The sequence below is a fragment of the Nicotiana tabacum genome, chromosome 21, assembly GCF_000715075.1.
Source record: "Nicotiana tabacum cultivar K326 chromosome 21, ASM71507v2, whole genome shotgun sequence".
NCBI lineage: Eukaryota > Viridiplantae > Streptophyta > Magnoliopsida > Solanales > Solanaceae > Nicotiana > Nicotiana tabacum.
In genome coordinates, this window is record NC_134100.1 from 45251153 (window position 1) to 45270370 (window position 19218).

The following is a 19218-nucleotide window of genomic DNA, read 5'->3' on the forward strand; positions in this document are numbered from 1 at the left end:
GGTCTATGAAACGCATAGGTAGATGGTCTATGAAACGCATAGGTATATTGTGTTATGAAATCCTATGGACGGCCTATAAAATGCATAGGTATATTGTGTTATGAAATCCTGTGGACTGTCTATGAAACGCATAGGTATATTGTGTTATGAAATCATGTGGATTGTCTATGAAACGCATAGGTATATTGTGTTATGAAATCCTGTGGACGGTCTATGAAACGCATAGGTATATTGTGTTATGTAATCTTGTGGACAGTCTATGAAACGCATAGGTATATTATGATAGTAAATACTGTGGACAGTCTATGAAACGCATAGGTATATTATGTTATGAAATCTCGTGGACGGTCTATGAAACGCATAGGTGCATTGTGTATGAGAAGTATAGGTGTACTGTATGAATAAACACTATGGAATGTCTATGAAACGCATAAGTGTATAATATGATATGTGAACACTAAGGACGGTCTAATGAGACACATTATTAATGCAGACAATATAGGTGCCTCTTTCGTTGTCCTTGTTTGTACAGGTTGTTTCAATTACATTTTATTATGTGTTCCACGTATAGATCATATGGGCATTCTATTTTGAAAGATGATTTCTAGCTATACATACTAGTGCTATTCGACAGTACTAACGTCCCTTTTTCCGAGGGCGCTGCATCTTTAATGGATGCAGGTGGTTCTACAGCAGGTGGTATTGATCAGTGATAGCAATACACTCTTTTCAGCAGATTTGGTGAGCCCCACTTCATTTTGGGGTCATGTATCTTTTGTTTCTCATGTACTTTGTGGTTGAGGTATAGCCGGGGCCTTGTTGCCGGCATTTCCATAAGACTCTTCAATTGTACTTAGAGGCTCCGTAGATAGGTTGTGGGTGGTATTTGATGTTGGGAATTGGATTAGAACCTTTGGTATTTGGCAACATGTTTTTCATTAAATCTATAAACTCGTACTATTTTTGAAATACTAAATGATGTCGTTAATGGAAATGAAATGGAAGCGGTTAATGAAATCTTTTTAGTATTTGATTAACGGAGTACATCCCCTCTTTATTCAGGGATGAATTTGGGTAGAATGAAATCTAGCAGGCTTGCTCAGTCGGATTTACTCAGTTGAGCGCCGGTTGCGCTCCTCGGTTTTGGGGCGTGACAAAATCATCAAGCCTCTGAGGGCATCCCATCATATCATCTTGACCTCAGTGGGCGAAATCATCAATGTATACCAACTGATCAGGTGGTGGTGCATATATAACGCAGTAACCTTTCTCCAAACCCCATACGATCAGTATGCCTTCGGGTAATATCATGAAATAACTTTATCAACTTACTTATTTTCTAAAACCCATGAACATATGATATAATAATAAGACACATAGGGAATCAACAACATAGGCACCCCTAGTCCTTCTATGAATAGAGGCATTTATGAAAGTTGTGCATTTGCTCATTTCGCTTGTATCGTATGGATCATGCCAAAATGAAAGAAGGGATAGTCTTAACATACCTGAGCCGATTCTCTTAACAATCCCTCTAATCCACGTCTTTTGCGAAAAATACGTAACGGCGGATCGAAGTAGGAAAAATCCTTATTCTTGAGAAAGATTATACCGTGCTCCCTTAAAATTGCATCTCACGCTGTTGTAGCACTAAAAGGGTTCATATGAATTCTTTTTGAGACTTTCCATCTGTTGCTAGCAAGCCTATACATCTCACTTTAATTGTCTTTATCAAAATGGGTGTGGGCCCGACTTTATGTGATTACTTTGCCAAAGAATCGCCTAACTATGCTACCTAGCTACCTAATTTACCTAGTCACTATTAGGCATGATTAGCAATCCAACTTGCTGCCACGTTGGGAGGTCTAATTAATTAGTTAACTTCCCACTAAAATCAATAATTAACTCATTACCAACGTAATTAGGAATTATCTTAAATTACTTAAAATACTAATCACCTTTAACATACTTTATACACCTTGTTATCATGGTCATGTGGTACATTGTATGACACTAGTTCATAAATACGGGGTATTATAGCTTGGACCGTATTTTATCCCAAATTATCAAACTTCAACGAAACTCATTTTCTTCGATTTGTTTACCCTCTAACCTTCACGGCACTAACCTATCACCTGTTATAAATAAAATAATTACATATATCCTCAAAATTAATCTCATTCCCCAGCTTACGTTGATCAACTTATGACAAAACTTTAACGTACAAAAGTGCAAAATATAACAATTTACTTCACTTGAGTATGCTATGACATTGTGTCTTGCCACGATGTTAAATAAGGTGCTTCTTAGGAGGCATCCCAAGTTCTTTTCCTTTCTCTTTTTAGTTATATGTTACTTGCTGCTTTTAACTTGATTTGAAGTGTGCTGCAGGGATGAGTGTTAGATGAGAAATGGTAGACAAGGTTGTGTAATCAAAACAGGAAATACGGACCGCATTTTTCCTTTATGCGGCCACAAAAAAAGGATGCTACCGTAGATGCCTTTGTGCGGTTGCAGATTTCATCTACGGACCACACTTGCAAGAGTAAACTTAGATGCTAAATGAAAGGTCCTCTAAATGTTTCACCTGTCAGTGTGAGGCTAAAGTGCAGACCTCTAGTGAAATGTGCGGTCGCACTTGAAATTGTGCAGACCACACAATTGTCTCGACCACTGAAGCCCATGTAGCAGAGCGTGGCCCGTGCATGAAATTTTGTGACCGCACTCACCTATAAAACCTTCCATCATCTCTGAGTTTAAATACGACTAGAGCTATCAGTTTACACTTTTCACATTTTTTAAAATTCACTGTTACTATGAGAGATTACCTGAGGACTTTGCATTATCAATCACACACCACCATTAGCACTCACTTGGATCTTTGCACATTTACACCATCTGGTATACTTTATTTCATGTTAATTTTATTTTTCCTTTTTAACTTCTTTTAAGGCCATCTGTTATTATATTCCTTCAATGTATCCATGTGGGGTAGTTTTATACTGGGTAATTCATAAGGCATGCTAGACTGGGTTGGGATAACTGATTTTCATGTCTATACCATGTTGCCAAGTAGATTTGAACAAAAAATTATCATGACCTAGGTAAAATAGACCTGTCCCATTTGTGTTCTTGATTGTGCGGACCGCACTTAAAATTGTGCGGTTCGCAATCTGCTAATTTAGGCAACTTGTTGGATGTTGTTTCTGCGGCCGCACTTTAATTATGCGGACTGCAGATTTTCTTATGTGATCGCATAATGGGTCCGCACTGTCAATCAGAGGCAGTGATGGCAAATGGGTCGGTCCGGTCCCTAAATGGGCCAAGAGGGTTGGTTTCGTGGGCCGCGGTCCTGGGCCGGTCCCGTTTCTTAAAAAAACGGGCTTAGCGGTCCCGAGATAAACGGTCTTTTTATAGGAACCGACCCAGGACTGGGCCTACGAACTCATGGTCCCGGGCTAAACGGGCCGGGCCCGCGTGCTAAATGGCTAAGTGGGCCCAAGGGCTAAGTTGTGATTTTTAAAAAAAATAGAAATTAGAGACTAAAAAATGTTAAAAATATATCTAAGGCAATACCTTGTAAATTTATTATAGAATTGTGACCTAATTTTTTAATTCAAATTTAAAGATAAAAATATTGTAAAAGATAAATAAAGCAATGCCTTGTAATTTTATTATAGCAATAAAAAATATGGCAATATCTTTCTTAGTCTTCCTCCCCCCTATGGAATGAGCACAGCAAGTTCCTAACACCACCATTGAGAAGAAAAAAGAACTAATCAAGATGTGCCAAAATACAAGTTACATAATACATACTAATTTTTGTTCATACAAGTTACATGCTATCTCTTACAAACTTCATAAATCCTTCAAGGTTCGGAGGACTTTCCGTTGGTAGTGGGGAAAAGTAGCTTGGTCATTGCCGCTTCCATTGTCGGGCGAAGCAGCATCCTCAGTAAGTTCAGCTAGTATTTCTTCGTAAGCTTTGTCTTCCTCTGGTTGTGATTCAGCAAGTCCATAATTTTTTCTTTCCAAACGGATCCAATCTCTAAAAAGTAGTGATTTTTCCAAGCTCTCTCTCATAGACGCTCTATAATCACCGATTTGAAGTCTTGCTTGACTGAAAATGCTCTCCGATGCCACTATTGAAGCTTGAATAGTTAAAATGTCTCGGACCATCCTTGAAAGAACCAGAAAGTATTTTTCTTTGTCCTTCCACCATTGCAAAATATTAAAGGAGCCGTCGGGATTCAATTCCTCAATTTGCTGCGAAAAATAAACTTCAAACTCATTTAGTTGTAAACAAACATTATTACTAGAACCAAAAGAACCTCTAAACCCCACCCAAGCACTAAATGCTCTTACTATCGTAGTTCTTTTAGATGATTGAGAATCAAAAGAAGAAGGAGTTGGAACATTGGTCAAGCATGATTTAATGCAACTTGATAAGCATTATAAATAGTTTGAGCATTTATTCTAATTGAGGCTATGCTTCCGGAAGTTAAGGCAACTCATCATCTTGAAGTGCTAAACCACCAAAATTGAGGACCTCCTAATTTCATACAAGGATTTAACAAAGCAGCAACACCATAAATAGGGGAAAAGGGAAAAAATATGTTTTAATTTTTTCTCATAGAATCAATAGCAAGTTTATAAATTTCCCCACCCTTTCAAAAATGAGCAAACAAATTTGCATGTTCTGCAATATAAACTAAACAGTTAGAAATATTAGGATAATATTGCCCAGAAAATTCATTTGTAGCGATATGAAATTTTTCTAAAAAATCAACAAGTATTTTAACATTAGCCCAATCCCCATTCGTAAGGTGTTCGTCATCATTACTTATATGTGCATTAAACGTTGATTTTATGGGGTTTCTATATTCATATGCAACAACCAAACCTTCATACATGTAATTCCATCTAGTTGGACAAGGTTTAGGAACCTTTCTTTCTCTTAGGCCACATTCATCGCATCTTTTAAAATATTCTCTAAGTCTACTTCTACGGTTTGAATGAAAAAGCCAGTTAAGAGCCATTTTAACCTTTTCCATTTGAATATTAAAAATTATCATACCATCACCCACAATTAAATGGTAAATATGACAAATACATCTAACATGAAAAATATTACTAAATGCAGGATTTAGCGTAGTGGTAAGCAAGTCTATAGCATTTGTGTTATTAGTAGTATTATCCATTGGAACTGATATTATTTTATCACAAATGCAAAAATATCTGCAAATATCCGTAATTGTGTTAGCAATAAATTGCCCTGTGTGATGTGAAACAATTATTCTATAAGTAATTATGCGCTTTTGCATTATCCAATCCTTATCAATCCAATGAGCTGTAATAGTAAGGTAATCACAATCGTTGTTACTTCTACCAATATCAGTTGTAATAGCAACACGACAATTTATATGAGTAAATAAAAAAATACAAATATTATTCATATTCATGTTTATATTTATAAACATCGCTCTTAACGGTTGTGCAAGAAAAACCTTTATAAGTAGGATTAAAAAAAATTCTAATATAATGCACAAACGCAGGGTTAGAAGGAAAACTATAGGGTAAGCACATAACAGCTACCATTTTTGCCAATTCTTCTCGATCTTTTTTTGGATCATAATATAAAATACCACCGGTAACAGTGTTAATTCCCGGTTAAAGATGATTTGAACCGGTACTAGGGTCAAACTGACTAGGACTAGGTACACTTTTCCCCTCGGCCAAAGCTTTCAGACGTTGATATCTAACGTTATCTTTAGGGTATTTTTTTATATGTCTAGCCAAAGATCCTGTCCCGCCTCGCGATCCAAAATATTTAAAAGCTAACTCCATACCACAAGTTTTATACTTAGCCTTATTTTGTGGAACTAGTTGAGTAAAAAATGGCCAAACAGGAGATCTTTTCTGCCGTTTGGTAGGTTGTCTAGAAAAACCAGGGGCAGTAACGGGAGTATCAGATGGGTCATCATTTGGATTAGCAACGTTATCACTAGTTGGGTTAACATCACGAGCAGGACTAGTGGGTGTATCATCATCCGGTTGAGTTTCATCAAGATTAATTTCCTCATCATCATTTTCGTCAATAGTATTATAATTATTAGAACAGAGAGAATTCATTAATTCATGGTCTAAATGTTCACCGGGTGCAATATTATGGCAAAATTCAGTCACGGTAAATTGTAATAAAGTATTATCAGTATCAAGAATAGCAGGTGTAAGACGAGTATGGGGTTTGGTTTGGGGAGCCAGGGGCAGGGGAGGAGGAACATCAGTACCACTACATTCGCCAGTCTTGGATTTTCCCTTATTCTTATTTTTACCAAAAATATTTCTTAAGGAAGACATCTTAATTAATCAAGTAATAGCAAATAAATAAAACAAACAAAACTATAATATTAAGACTTAAGAGTTGGAATGAGTTTACTGAATTTACGAACAACTTATTGAAAATTGATTATCGTTAAGGACTTGAAGACTTCAATTCACTAACTTCACAAAATTTTCACAAATTGTAACAACCACAATATTTTTTGACTATTTTTTGGAATAAAGTAAGCAATAGTAGCAAGTATAGAAGAAAATTAGAGAGAGATTATGATATATTGATATTGATTTTGTAAGAAAATGAAAGAATGAGGGGGGTATTTATAGTTGAAAATAAGGAAGAAGTGTAATTACAAAAAGTTTGGGGTTAAAACTAAGTTGGGGGTTAAATGGCTAATTTTTAAATAGTCAACGGCTATTTTTTAAAGCCCAACAGCTCTTTTTTTAAATAGCCAAACAATTAGTTTTTTTTAAAAACAATATCCGTTGGGCCCATTTGGCTCGCCAAGAGACCGGTCTGATCCCGGTCCCTTGGCGGGCCAAACGGGCCCGGTCCTTACGGTTCTTAGGCAAGAAATGGTCCACGAGACCGGCCCAAGCCCACCTCTACATGTCCTACAAGTCCCGGTCCCGGCCTAATTACCCCGAAGGCTCGGACCGGTCCCGGGCCCGGACCGGCCCACTTGCCACCCTTAATCAGAGGCTTGTCCTCCGAGCTTATAATTGTGCGGGCCGCAGATGAATTTTGCGGTTGTTAAACACAACCGCTCTTTCCATCAGAGAGGGTGCATCCAAACCCCTTCTACATCTGTGCATAAGTGAGGCCGCACTTCGAATTGTGCGGTCCGCACTTCCACTTCTGCGGTCCTCACTCCAAATTTTGGTGACCGCACTTCCCCCATTTCTTCTGCATGTTTATCCAACTACAACCTTACTACTTCTATGTTGTCCTCACTCACTTATATGAGTTTTAACTATTCTGAAACATGAATTTCAACTAAAAATTCTATTTGTGCTTATACAGACAATGGTACGATCAAGAAGTCGAGGTGAATCTACCAAAGGGAGAGGAGAGAATCTTCAAGGGGTAGGGGCAGAGGTGCCTTGCCCCCAAGTGTGCAGAAAACTATCTCCAAGAAAGCAACAGTAGGCCGAGGGAGAGGTTGAGACCTCTCAGAGTCTAGCTCATATGCCCCATCTAGGGAAGCCTCCGAGGGGATTTCTGAATCATTATCGGAGGAGCACACTGAAGAACAATCCAGGCCACAAAGCAGTCTGAGCCTCTGGATGTACCGACAGCACTTCATAGGGTTCAGCGAGTGATGGTCATGGGTCCAATGCAGCTGCTGCGGGCTCTGATTCTGATGATGTCCCAGATGATGGGAGAGGGGGGAGAAGTTGCTCAAGCAGGGTTGGCAAGATCAATAAAGAAGGAGATCTAGGAAGATAGATTTGTGAGTCATCGTGCATTTTCTAATTTCCGCTGTAGTGGATTGTGAGGTCCTTGACACATGAGCGGCAGTTTCTTCTGAAGGACTTAGACAAATACAACCCCGCAGTTCTGGAGCAGTTTACTAAAAGAAAGGGGTGGATGCTATTTACTGAAAAGCTAGTGGATGTAAAGGAGAACCTTGTCCAAGAATTATATGACAGCACAACACATATTCTCAAAGGGATAAAGATCACCAGGGTGCACAACTTGAAGGTGAAGTTTGATCAGCATACGCTGAATGCACACTTGAGATTTGAGGATGTGGAACTGAAAGAGTATTTAGAGAAGTTGGCTTTGAAAGAAGAGGTGAGGCCGTGGCTTGCAGAGATTCTTGCATCGGGACCTGCTCTTCCTTGGATTTCAGTCGTGGTGCCTATCATCAGGAACACTCTCAGCTTTGAGGCGGAAGGATGGCAGACCTTTGTGTGCAGTAGACTTGATTCATGCTTCCTGCCCATTCCTGGAGCTATATTGGTGGCCTCTGTTATGGCTGGGTACCCGATCAATGTGGGTGCCCTAATGTTGGCAAACATCTCCCTTGTGGGCAGCAGGGTAACATCTCCTATCTATATCCCAGCACCATTACTAAGTATCTCATGGATGAAAAGGTGGAGTCCAAGCCATTTGACACTAAGGTCAAGCCGATAGTGGTAGTTTCTGATCCATTTGATAGTCCAACTACTTCTATTGTGCCTTCTACCTGATAGCATCCTAGGAAGCTCAAATCTATTCAAGGACAAGAATGAAGCTTCGGAATCTCAAAGAGGGCCTTTAACAAGATGTCAAGCTAAAGAGTTGCAAAACAAGGTCATTAGACTTCAAGTGAAAATAAAGAAGTTGTTAATTGGGGTGGAGAGCTCAAGGATAAAGGATATGAGTTGTCTAAGTGTTATAATTATTTTATGGTACAAATTCATGTCCAAAAAAAGGTGGATTAGATCCCAAGAGACATCTTCTGAAGAAGGTCCAAATCAGGCCACTATTGGACCTATTTGGCACCTAAACATGTGTCCAAACTTGCATCCCAATAAGTCCTACATCAAGACACATTTTTATAACATAAAAAGGACTTACTTGCTGCCCAAGAAAGGTTCAATAGGCATGATAGAAGTTGGGTACAAGTTGGTGCCAAGTTGCTTGCAAGTTGCCTTCAAGATTTCCAAGATCCTATCCATGATTGGTTTGGGACTTTCAAGATTCTATGCTATATTGGTTTTAACTTATTTCCATATATTTTGGTACTAGATTTATTGCTTTCCTAGTTAGTTAAGGTTATATTTTCCTTTTCCTAAGATTGTTGGAGTTAGTTTCCAAGATTGACTTGGTTTTTGTTTCCTAGTATTTTTCCTTTTCCTAAGGTATTTGGACTTGTTGTCCAAAGTAGTTTAGGACTTTATTTCCTTATTTTTAGGTAGGAATTTCGTGACCCCCTCTCTATATAAAGGGGTGTCATCTTTGTTTTTAGAGTTTAGATTATTATAGACAATATCAATAAAAATTGTGAGATTTTTCTTGCACTCTTGTGTGTGGCTACTCTTGGTTTTATTCTTCAACCTTCAAGACTCAACTTAAGGTGATAAAATTAAACTCTTTCGAAATTTTAGATCACTTCTAGGTATTCAAGAAAGGTAATAAGTTTAGTCTTATTGTTGTTCTTGTTATTCTAAAGGGTCGGGTTTCACAATCTATCTCTTGTTTTTAATTCTCTACTAAAGGCGATTAGTTCTTTGTTAGCTAATTATTGTTGTTAAGATTCAAGTTCAAGAATAGACTTCTTGAATTCAAGAAACTCTTTCTTGAATTCAATCTATCTTTAATTTTCTGTTGTTTTATTGTTTCTTTATTTTCTTTTAGCTTCCACACGTTTCTTGATTTTCTTTACTAATTCTTGGACCCCTATCGTATTGTTATCAAGTGGTATCAGAGCATAGGCTAATCAAGATTTCAATCTTGATAATCTTGGGAGGTTCTTGAGCAAAACAAAACCAAAAAAAAAAAAAACCAAAAAAAAACGAAAAATCAGCCAAAAGAAAAGCATTATGGCTCATTATTATTTGTAGAACTCAAGTGTTATTTGGTTTTCAAGTCACGAAAGGAAATAAGAAGAGGCGATCCTAGTTCTTGAAGATTAAGGTAACTTCTTTCCTTATTCTTGTGAGTTTTGGATTTCCTAAATTCTTTCCTTATTTTTTCTACATAACCAATTCCCATTTTTCCAAGGTTTGGTCCTTCACTTTCCTTTTCTTTTTCTAATTCCACATTATTATCACTAAGGGTTGTGACTAGTAAGGTTTATTAATAAATCTAAAGTTTAACGACCAAGAGTTGCTTTGAGTGGAAAAAGGCAAGAGAGGCGAGAACATTAGAGGAAAAAGCCAAAATTTGAGCGATACATAATTCTTCTAATCTTTGTTCAAGATGTTTCAAACAGGTAGTTATAGTGAAAGGAGGCGAGCTATGACTCAACAACTTGAAAAGTCGAATTTACAGTATACCGAATGGAAGGAAGACAATGGTAAAATTATTTTTCAAATAAGAGCTAAAGTAATGTCTGCGATTTGTGCCCTTAGAATTGACAAAGAGTTTGGCTATAACTCAATTAGCACTTATATGGTTGAAAAATTAAACTTGCCTTGGGTTGAGCATATTGAACCCTACATGTTGAGAGGTGTAAAGGTAGATAAAAGAGTGTTATTACTATTCTCTATTGGAAGGTATGAGGATGCGATCTGGTGTGATGTGATTCCCATGAATAATTATCATATCTTGTTGGGAAAGCCATGGTATGCCTATAGAAGAGCTTCATATAATATGGAAAAAATAGATACTCTCTTGAGGTTAATGGGAAGAAACTTATTGTTGGACCTTTGACTCCCTCACAAATTTATGAAGATGAAAAGACTGTTAAAGAGAATATGAAAAAATATGAGAGAGAAAAGAATGAGAGGAGTAAGGGAGTGCAGGTTGACATCCCAACAGAGGAAAAAGGAGAGGTTGTATTGAGTGAAGAGAATGTGATGTCAATTGAGAAAAAGAGTGAGCTTGAGGGAAAATAAAAGAGGGAAGGCAATGAGATAATAAAAGTTTTTGAGGTAGAGAGAAAAAAATAAGAGGGTTTGAGTAAAGAAGAAGAAAAAAACTTTAGTGAGAGAAAAGAGGCTAAGGGTGAGAGAAAAGTTAGTCTTGTGATAAAAGCCAAAGAGAGTGTAAGCAAGAAAATATTTTCTTTACTTCCTAACCTATTAAATCTTTTTTGTTTTAGTTCTTGTGATTTTGTGCAGCCATATGTAGAAATACCTTTTGAAAGGGGAGGTGAGGCACAAGAGATGGTAGCAAAGGATCCAATCGGATTACAACATGAATTTAGCGAAATCAATTCTTGTTGGATGGTGGAAGATAAAAGCTTGGTTAATTTCTTTGTTGTTGAACCTTTTGACTATTTTGATCCTTATTTACAGGTTTATAACATGGAGTTCCCTAAAGGCATTGCTAAGTTAGAGCCATTGCATAAAAGAATAAAAGGTGATGTTGTTCCATTAGTAAATAAGTCCAAGCATGGTATGTATAATTGGTTCATTCACATTCTTGGCCTTTCTAGAACACCTAAGGTATTTTTGGAGGTAATGAACAATACTCTTATTTCTTATATTGGTGACTTTATAATTTTTATGGATGATGATATTTTGATGCATATCAAGTCATTAACTGTAATATCTAAGTTAAAGTGCAAGAGTAATTTGCTTTCCTTTGAAATTGAGTATGGCATAGATGATTATGCATTTCAACTTGGTGGAAAGAGGCATGAAATTTATGAGAAGAGGCTTGCTAATGAGTTAAATGTTCTCTCTTCTCTTATTCAAGTGTCTAATAAGTTTTCATGTGATAAATTGCTAGAATGTGAGTTTTGTTGTTTGATGGGAAGTCATTCCTCTAGTCATGTTGATTGTGAGCCTATAAAAGTGTTTGCTACTAGTAAAGAGGATATGCATGATTATTATGACGTTAGTGATCAAATACTCTTTCATGAACCTATCTATGACTCTTTCTGTGACAGTTTGAGCAATTATGTAGAATCCATTGATGTTGCGAATGTTATTGGGGAAAGTTTTAATCATGAGCTTGAATGTATTGAAATTTGTATTTTGGAATTTATGGGTTCTTCTAACCTTTCTGGGAATTTATGTGCTTCTTTGAATAACTTACATGTAGAAGAATCCATGAGATTTATAATTGATACTTGGCTATATCATAAGAGTGTCTTATTTGATACATGTGGCATAGATACTTGTGTTAAATGGATGCATGACCAATATTTTGTAATTTCTTTGGCATGCACATGTTTGGACTACTTATTGACAAGATCGCATTGCAAATTTCATTACATAGTGCATCTAAGAGAGGTTTTTATTGGACAACTCTAAGTAGGCATAAATTTTATTGGGATGATGATGTCCATATGATTTATAAAGGAGTATTTACACCTATTAGGCTTAATTGGGTTAAGTAGACACATGGTCACTATCTTGTTTTATTCCTACTATTTTTTCAGATTAGTGGATGCCATTTACTAGTACGTGACTTCTTTTTCTTGCAAGGTCGAAATTCGAGGACAAATTTTCTTCTGAAGAGGGGAATGATAGCATCCTAGGAAGCTCAAATCTATTCAAGGACAAGAATGAAGCTTTGGAATCTCAAAGAGGGACTTTAACAAGATGTCAAGCTAAAGAGTTACAAAACAAGGTCATTAGACTTCAAGTGCAAATAAAGAAGTTGTTAATTGGGATGGAGAGCTCAAGGATAAAGGATATGAGTTGTCTAAGTGTTATAATTATTTTATGGTACAAATTCATGTCCAAGAAGAGGTGGATTAGATCCCAAGAGACATCTTCTAAAGAAGGTCCAAATCAGGCCATTATTGGACCTTTTTGGTACCTAAACATGTGTCCAAACTTGCATCCCAATAAGTCCTACATGAAGACACATTTTTATAACATAAAAAAGACTTACTTGCTGCCCAAGAAAGGTTCAATAGTCGTGATAGAAGTTGGGTACAAGTTGCTTGCAAGTTGCCTTCAAGATTTCTAAGATCCTATCCATGATTGGTTTGGGACTTTCAAGATTCTATCCTAGATTGGTTTTAACTTATTTCCATATATTTTGGTACTAGATTTATTGATTTCCTAGTTAGTTAAGGAGATGTTTTCCTTTTCCTAAGATTGTTGGAGTTACTTTCCAAGATTGGCTTGGTTTTTGTTTCCTAGTATTTTTCCTTTTCCTAAGGTATTTGGACTTGTTGTCCAAAGTAGTTTAGGACTTTATTTCCTTGTTTTTAGGTAGGAATTTCGTGACCTCCTCTCTATATAAAGGGGTGTCATCTTTGTTTTTAGATTTTAGATTATTATAGACAATATCAATAAAAATTGTGAGATTTTTCCTGCACTCTTGTGTGTGGCTACTCTTGGATTTATTCTTCAACCTTCAAGACTCAACTTAAGGTGGTAAGATTAAACTCTTTCGAAATCTTAGATCACTTCTAGGTATTCAAGAGAGGTGATAAGTTTAGGCTTATTGTTGTTCTTGTTATTCTAAAGGGTCGGGTTTCACAATCTATCTCTTGTTTGTAATTCTCTACCAAAGGCGATTAGTTCTTTGTTAGCTAATTGTTGTTGTTAGGATTCAACTTTAACAACAGACTTCTTGAATTCAAGAAACTCTTTCTTGAATTCAATCTATCTTTAATTTTCCGTTGTTTTTTTTGTTTCTTTATTTTCTTTTAGCTTCCACACGTTTCTTGATTTTCTTTAATAATTCTTGGATCCCTATCGTAATGATAGCATCCTAGGAAGCTCCAATCTATTCAAGGACATGAATGAAGCTTTGGAATCTCAAAGAGGGCCTTTAACAAGATGTCAAGCTAAAGAGTTGCAAAACAAGGTCATTAGACTTCAAGTGCAAATAAAGAAGTTGTTAATTGGGATGGAGAGCTCAAGGGTAAAGGATATGAGTTGTCTAAGTGTTATAATTATTTTATAGTACAAATTCATGTCCAAGAAGAGGTGGATTAGATCCCAAGAGACACCTTCTGAGGAAGGTCCAAATCAGGCCACTATTGGACCTATTTGGCACCTAAACATGTGTCCAAACTTGCATCCCAATAAGTCCTACATGAAGATACGTTTTTATAACATAAAAATTACTTAATTGCTTCCCAAGAAAGGTTCAATAGGCGTGATAGAAGTTGGGTACAAGTTGGTGCCAAGTTGCTTGCAAGTTGCCTCATAGATTTCCAAGATCCTATCCATGATTGGTTTGCGACTTTCAAGATTCTATCCAAGATTAGTTTTAACTTATTTCCATATATTTTGGTACTAGATTTATTGATTTCCTAGTTAGTTAAGGTGATGTTTTCCTTTTCCTAAGATTGTTGGAGTTACTTTCCAAGATTGGCTTGGTTTTTGTTTCCTAGTGTTTTTCCTTTTCCTAAGGCATTTGGACTTGTTGTCCAAAGTAGTTTAGGACTTTATTTCCTTGTTTTTAGGTAGGAATTTCGTGACCCCCTCTCTATATAAAGGGGTATATTCTTTGTTTTTAGATTTTTAGATTATGATAGACAATATCAATAAAAATTGTTAGATTTTTCTTGCACTCTTGTGTGTGGCTACTCTTGGATTTATTCTTCAACCTTCAAGACTCAACTTAAGGTGGTAAGATTAAACTCTTTCGAAATCTTAGATCACTTCTAGGTATTCAAGAAAGGTGATAAGTTTAGGCTTATTATTGTTCTTGTTATTCTAAAGGGTCGGGTTTCACAATCTATCTCTTGTTTGTAATTCTCTACCAAAGGCGATTAGTTCTTTGTTAGCTAATTGTTGTTGTTAGGATTCAACTTCAAGAATAGACTTCTTGAATTCAAGAAACTCTTTCTTAAATTCAATCTATCTTTCATTTTCCGTTGTTTTTTGTTTCTTTATTTTCTTTTAGCTTCCGCACGTTTCTTGATTTTCTTTAGTAATTCTTGGACCCCTATCGTGTTGTTATGCAGCTGCTGATATGCTCGAGCCACCATCATTAGCTCCTTCTACAACTCCTACTGCAGTTCCTATTCCAGCTCCGAGGCTGGTGCCCATGCCTATAAGTCCATTATCTGCTCTGCGAGTCTCCCAGACCCTGGCGAGTCTCAACAACTGGATACAGGCAGCTACTTCAAAGCTGTATAAGATCTCTAGTAGTGTTGCAGGGCAGACATCTACACAGGCACCCCTGGACCCCTCTGACATTGATAATAAGCTCAACAAAGTCTTAGACAACCAGAAGGTCATCATGGATACATTGGTACAACACGGTGGTGTGATTGAGCGATTGACCAAGTAGGTGAGGAAAATGAGGATGTCGCAGGCTAACAAGGAGTCGGTTGATGAGCGTCGTGCTGAGGTGACCTGGATAGTTGAGGTCGGAGATTTACTATTTGACATGCTGCTTGACCTCTCCCAGTCCCACCCAGCTCCATCTTCTCAGGCTGCTCCCGCTGCTCCGACTGAGGAGTTGTGCCTTGCTGCCGATACTGCTGAGGCAGTGCGTGCTATGTTCACTTCTCTGGCCACCCCAGACTTGATGATGATATTCAGTTAGCTAAGCCAACATGGACTGATGCTACTGGGGACACAGTGATGATAGAGGACACCTAGGGATTTTCTTCACCCTTTATACTTTTGCTCTTATTTTATTAATCATTGACGATAATGCTTATTTTATTCGGGGAGGAGGGGGGGTGGAGCTTATTTGATACATTTGGGTACTTTGGAATGTAATAATTGGATGATTCTACTTTATTTTTATTTTATCTGTAGTAGCTGTTTCTTTCATTAACTTTTTTTAGTTGTTAATCTTTAGTTGTGTTCGTTTTAGTAGCTTTTATGTTTTTCTTAGTAGTGTTGATAATAAGACTTTAGTTTTCTTAATGCCACGATTCTTTCCAAAGATAGTCTTTTATCTGAACCGGGTGATTCTTCCCGAGGATAGATTGTGTGACAATTTTCTTAAGGTAATGAGTCTGTTTATGTTTGGTAATAATAATAGTAAGTAGTAATGAATAAAAGCCCTAATTAAGTCATTCTCTAAAAAGAGTTATTGTTGCTTCATTTGGCACCAACACACTTAACTGCATGCTTATGGTTTGAAACAAAGTTTTTGGAAGAAAATAGCTCTAGTTAGTGATTTTGAGGTTCTTGAGTTGACTTTGATAATTATTAAGTGGTTGATTGGACCATAGTGATCCTTAACTTGACTGTGTTCATTGTGGGCTTTAGACTCTATCCTCTTTTACGGTCTAGTTGCATGAGAGGTGAGGTGACTTTTAGTTGCTAGTCCAAATACTTGATTAGATAGTCTAGAGCTTTCCCCAAATGTGTTTTAAGGCGAAATTCTAGATTTGCTTGGTCTGGAAGATGATTGTAGGCTTTCCTTGGTCCGTTTGAGCTTTCTATTGTCACCCTATGATCGTTATCCCTATTTAACCCCTTTGAACCTTTAGCCTTTCTCGGTTGGCAACCATGCTACAAGTCTTTACCCGTTTTGATCATAATCCTCTCTTGGCACCCGAACCTTCCTTATCACTTTTATAAAATAAGTGGCTCAAGGAATAAGTTTGGGGGGGGGGATAAGTTGAGGAATCTAAAAGAGATATCAAGGCACTGAATAAAGAGAAAAGAAATGATCTCCGTGAAAAGAGAACAAGTAAAGAAAGAACAAAAAGAAAAGAAAACGGGAGATCGATGAAATTGAAAAAGAGGCAACTATCTCTAGTATGAGCATCAAGGTAAACAAATAGTGTAATGAACAATAAAGAGTGATGGCAATTCTCTCTAGCCCCCAAGAAAAAGAAATTCCTCTAAGGGTTTGGTAAATGTGAGACAAGAAATGAAAAATGGAGTGCTTAAGGAAGGGTGTAACTACTTATCCCATATGATAACCTCAATTCAAAAGCCTTCATTACAACCCGAAATAAATCCTACTTGATTTTATACCGAGTGAGCTTATATTAGTTGAGATTTATATGAGCGGAAAGCCTATGGTACTTGAAGCTTTACTTGTGACATTCCTCTCTGAGAGAAGAATGGATCCTTTATTGCTCTAGAAATTGAAGTGAGCATGGAAAATGGAAGGTAGAGGAGGAAGAGTTTGGAGTCTACCATGATTTACATGATAGAACAAGAGTCCTTGATGAGTGAAGTCTATTCTTGAAGCTCCAATGTCACACTAAAGTTATATGCACATAACACATATTTTGGCACCTTGTTGAAAATGCATGAGTATTGTGGGTAATTGTTGGTCCCAACTGAGTATGAATGACTTGCAATTGACTCTTTAAAATGACATTTCACTTAGGGGAGGAGGGAACTAATCTATTTGCTTTAGGACAAGCAAAGACTTAAGTTTGGAGGAGGTTATAAGTGTGGATATTAACCACCTATTACTACCTTCTTGTTTCAGTTTTAGTTCGAAAGTATTGATTTTTGTTTCCAAATATAATAAAATTATGTGAATTGCAGGCATATTGGAGGATTGGAGCTTAATGAAGAAATGTAACTCAAAAAGGAGTATTTAGCTCTACAAGGCAAAAAGGAGAAATGAAAGCAGAAGTGCGGTCCGCAGATGATTATGCGGTTCGCAGAAATAGAGGTGCGGCCACAGAAGATCCCTTGAAGCTTTAAAGCAGTTTAGCAGAAGCACGGTTCGACACCAAATTGTGCGGCCGGCAAAACTAGTCGCACTGACAAAGTTTGATAAGTTCAGAGAAGGTGTAGAAGACCAAGTGTGAAGCCTCTTGAAATTTCAGTCCGCAACTAAATTGTGCGGATGCAGAAGCTAAAGTGCTGCCGCAGAGACAATTGTACGGCTGCAGATTTCCTCCTAATGTAGCGGCTGCAGAAGCTAAAGTGTAGCCGCAAAGAAAATTGTGCGGCTGCAGATTTCCTCCTAATGCAAGAGCAGAAGAAAAGTGCAGTCCGCACATGGAATTGTGCGGTAGCAGAACCTTCAGAAGGGCATTTTTGTCAGCAAAATTCTGGACACTATAAATAGATGGGAAACAATTTTTTAGGGGAAACTTTTGTAATTTCTAGCAGTTGTAGCGGTTATATTTTACTGTTTTGGGAAAGTTGTGATAAAAATTGGAGAAGACCCACTACTTTTATCTCTTAATTGTAGTTTATGTCTTAAATTACTTAAATTACTTCTTCTATTCATCAGTAGCTAGATTTTATCTAGGGTTGTGACACAATCCAAGTGTGTCAAACTTATGGGTTGTTAATAATAATGCTTGTTTATGATTGAGTGTTTGTTATTTAGCCTTGTTTATGCTTTATATCTAGAATTAATGGTTGCAAATATTGATTCATGCCTATTTGACTTAGTTTTTACTTGAGAAAGAGAAACCTAGTCTAGGAAAACTTGGCTAACAAACGATTGAACTAGTAAAGGTTTTGGCTAATTTGATTAAAGGGTTTGAACTAGAGATAGGGAAAACCCGACTTGGATTCATATCAATTTTCTTAGATTGCTACCCATTTGGTCTTGAGAAAGCCAGTTTGGGTATAAACACTCTATAACCGAGAGGTATTGAGTGGGTACTTGAGAATTGAGAGTCGTAGTACACCCTGATCTACCAAACAAGCATTAACGTAGCATACACATTAAGTTAACACCTAGGTGGAGGTTACATTCCTAGGCTTTTCCTCAGTTGATAAAAACACCAAAAACAATTTACTCTCTAGTTGCTTTTACTTAGTCTAATTTCTTAGCGTTAAAATTCGATAACAATCACCCTCTTGTTTAGAAGTGTAATTTATCTATTTAACGTTCTTTCTTCAAGTATTTACCTTAATACAGATTGTAAACTCCCTGAGGAATTCGACCCTGACTCAAGTTGGGTATTATAATTGCAACGATCATTTCCCACTTATTATTGAGTGTGGATTGGATGTGATCAGTGTGTGGTACATGTCATTTTTCGGAAAGTTTTTACGTTAAATTTTGAAGAAAACTGGATTTTTGACTTAAAAGAGGCTAGAGTTGACCGTGATCAACATTTTTGGTAAATGACTCCGGATCGGTGTTTTGACGATTGTGGTTTGTTCGTATGATATTTTTGAACTTGTACGGGTTTTTGGTTGGGGTGCGAGGTGACCCGAGCACATTTCAGTGCATTATGTGAAAAATTGTGAAAATTAAGTTTTCAAGTTAAAATCATGATGTTAGGAAGCATGCACAAAAAGGTAAAGAGGAGAATCAAATAGATACCCTAATCCTCACTGCTACAGTAAACTCTAGTTGTCTTTAAACTGAGGTTGAAGAGGAATTGTGCCACACGATGAATTTGGATGAGCAGG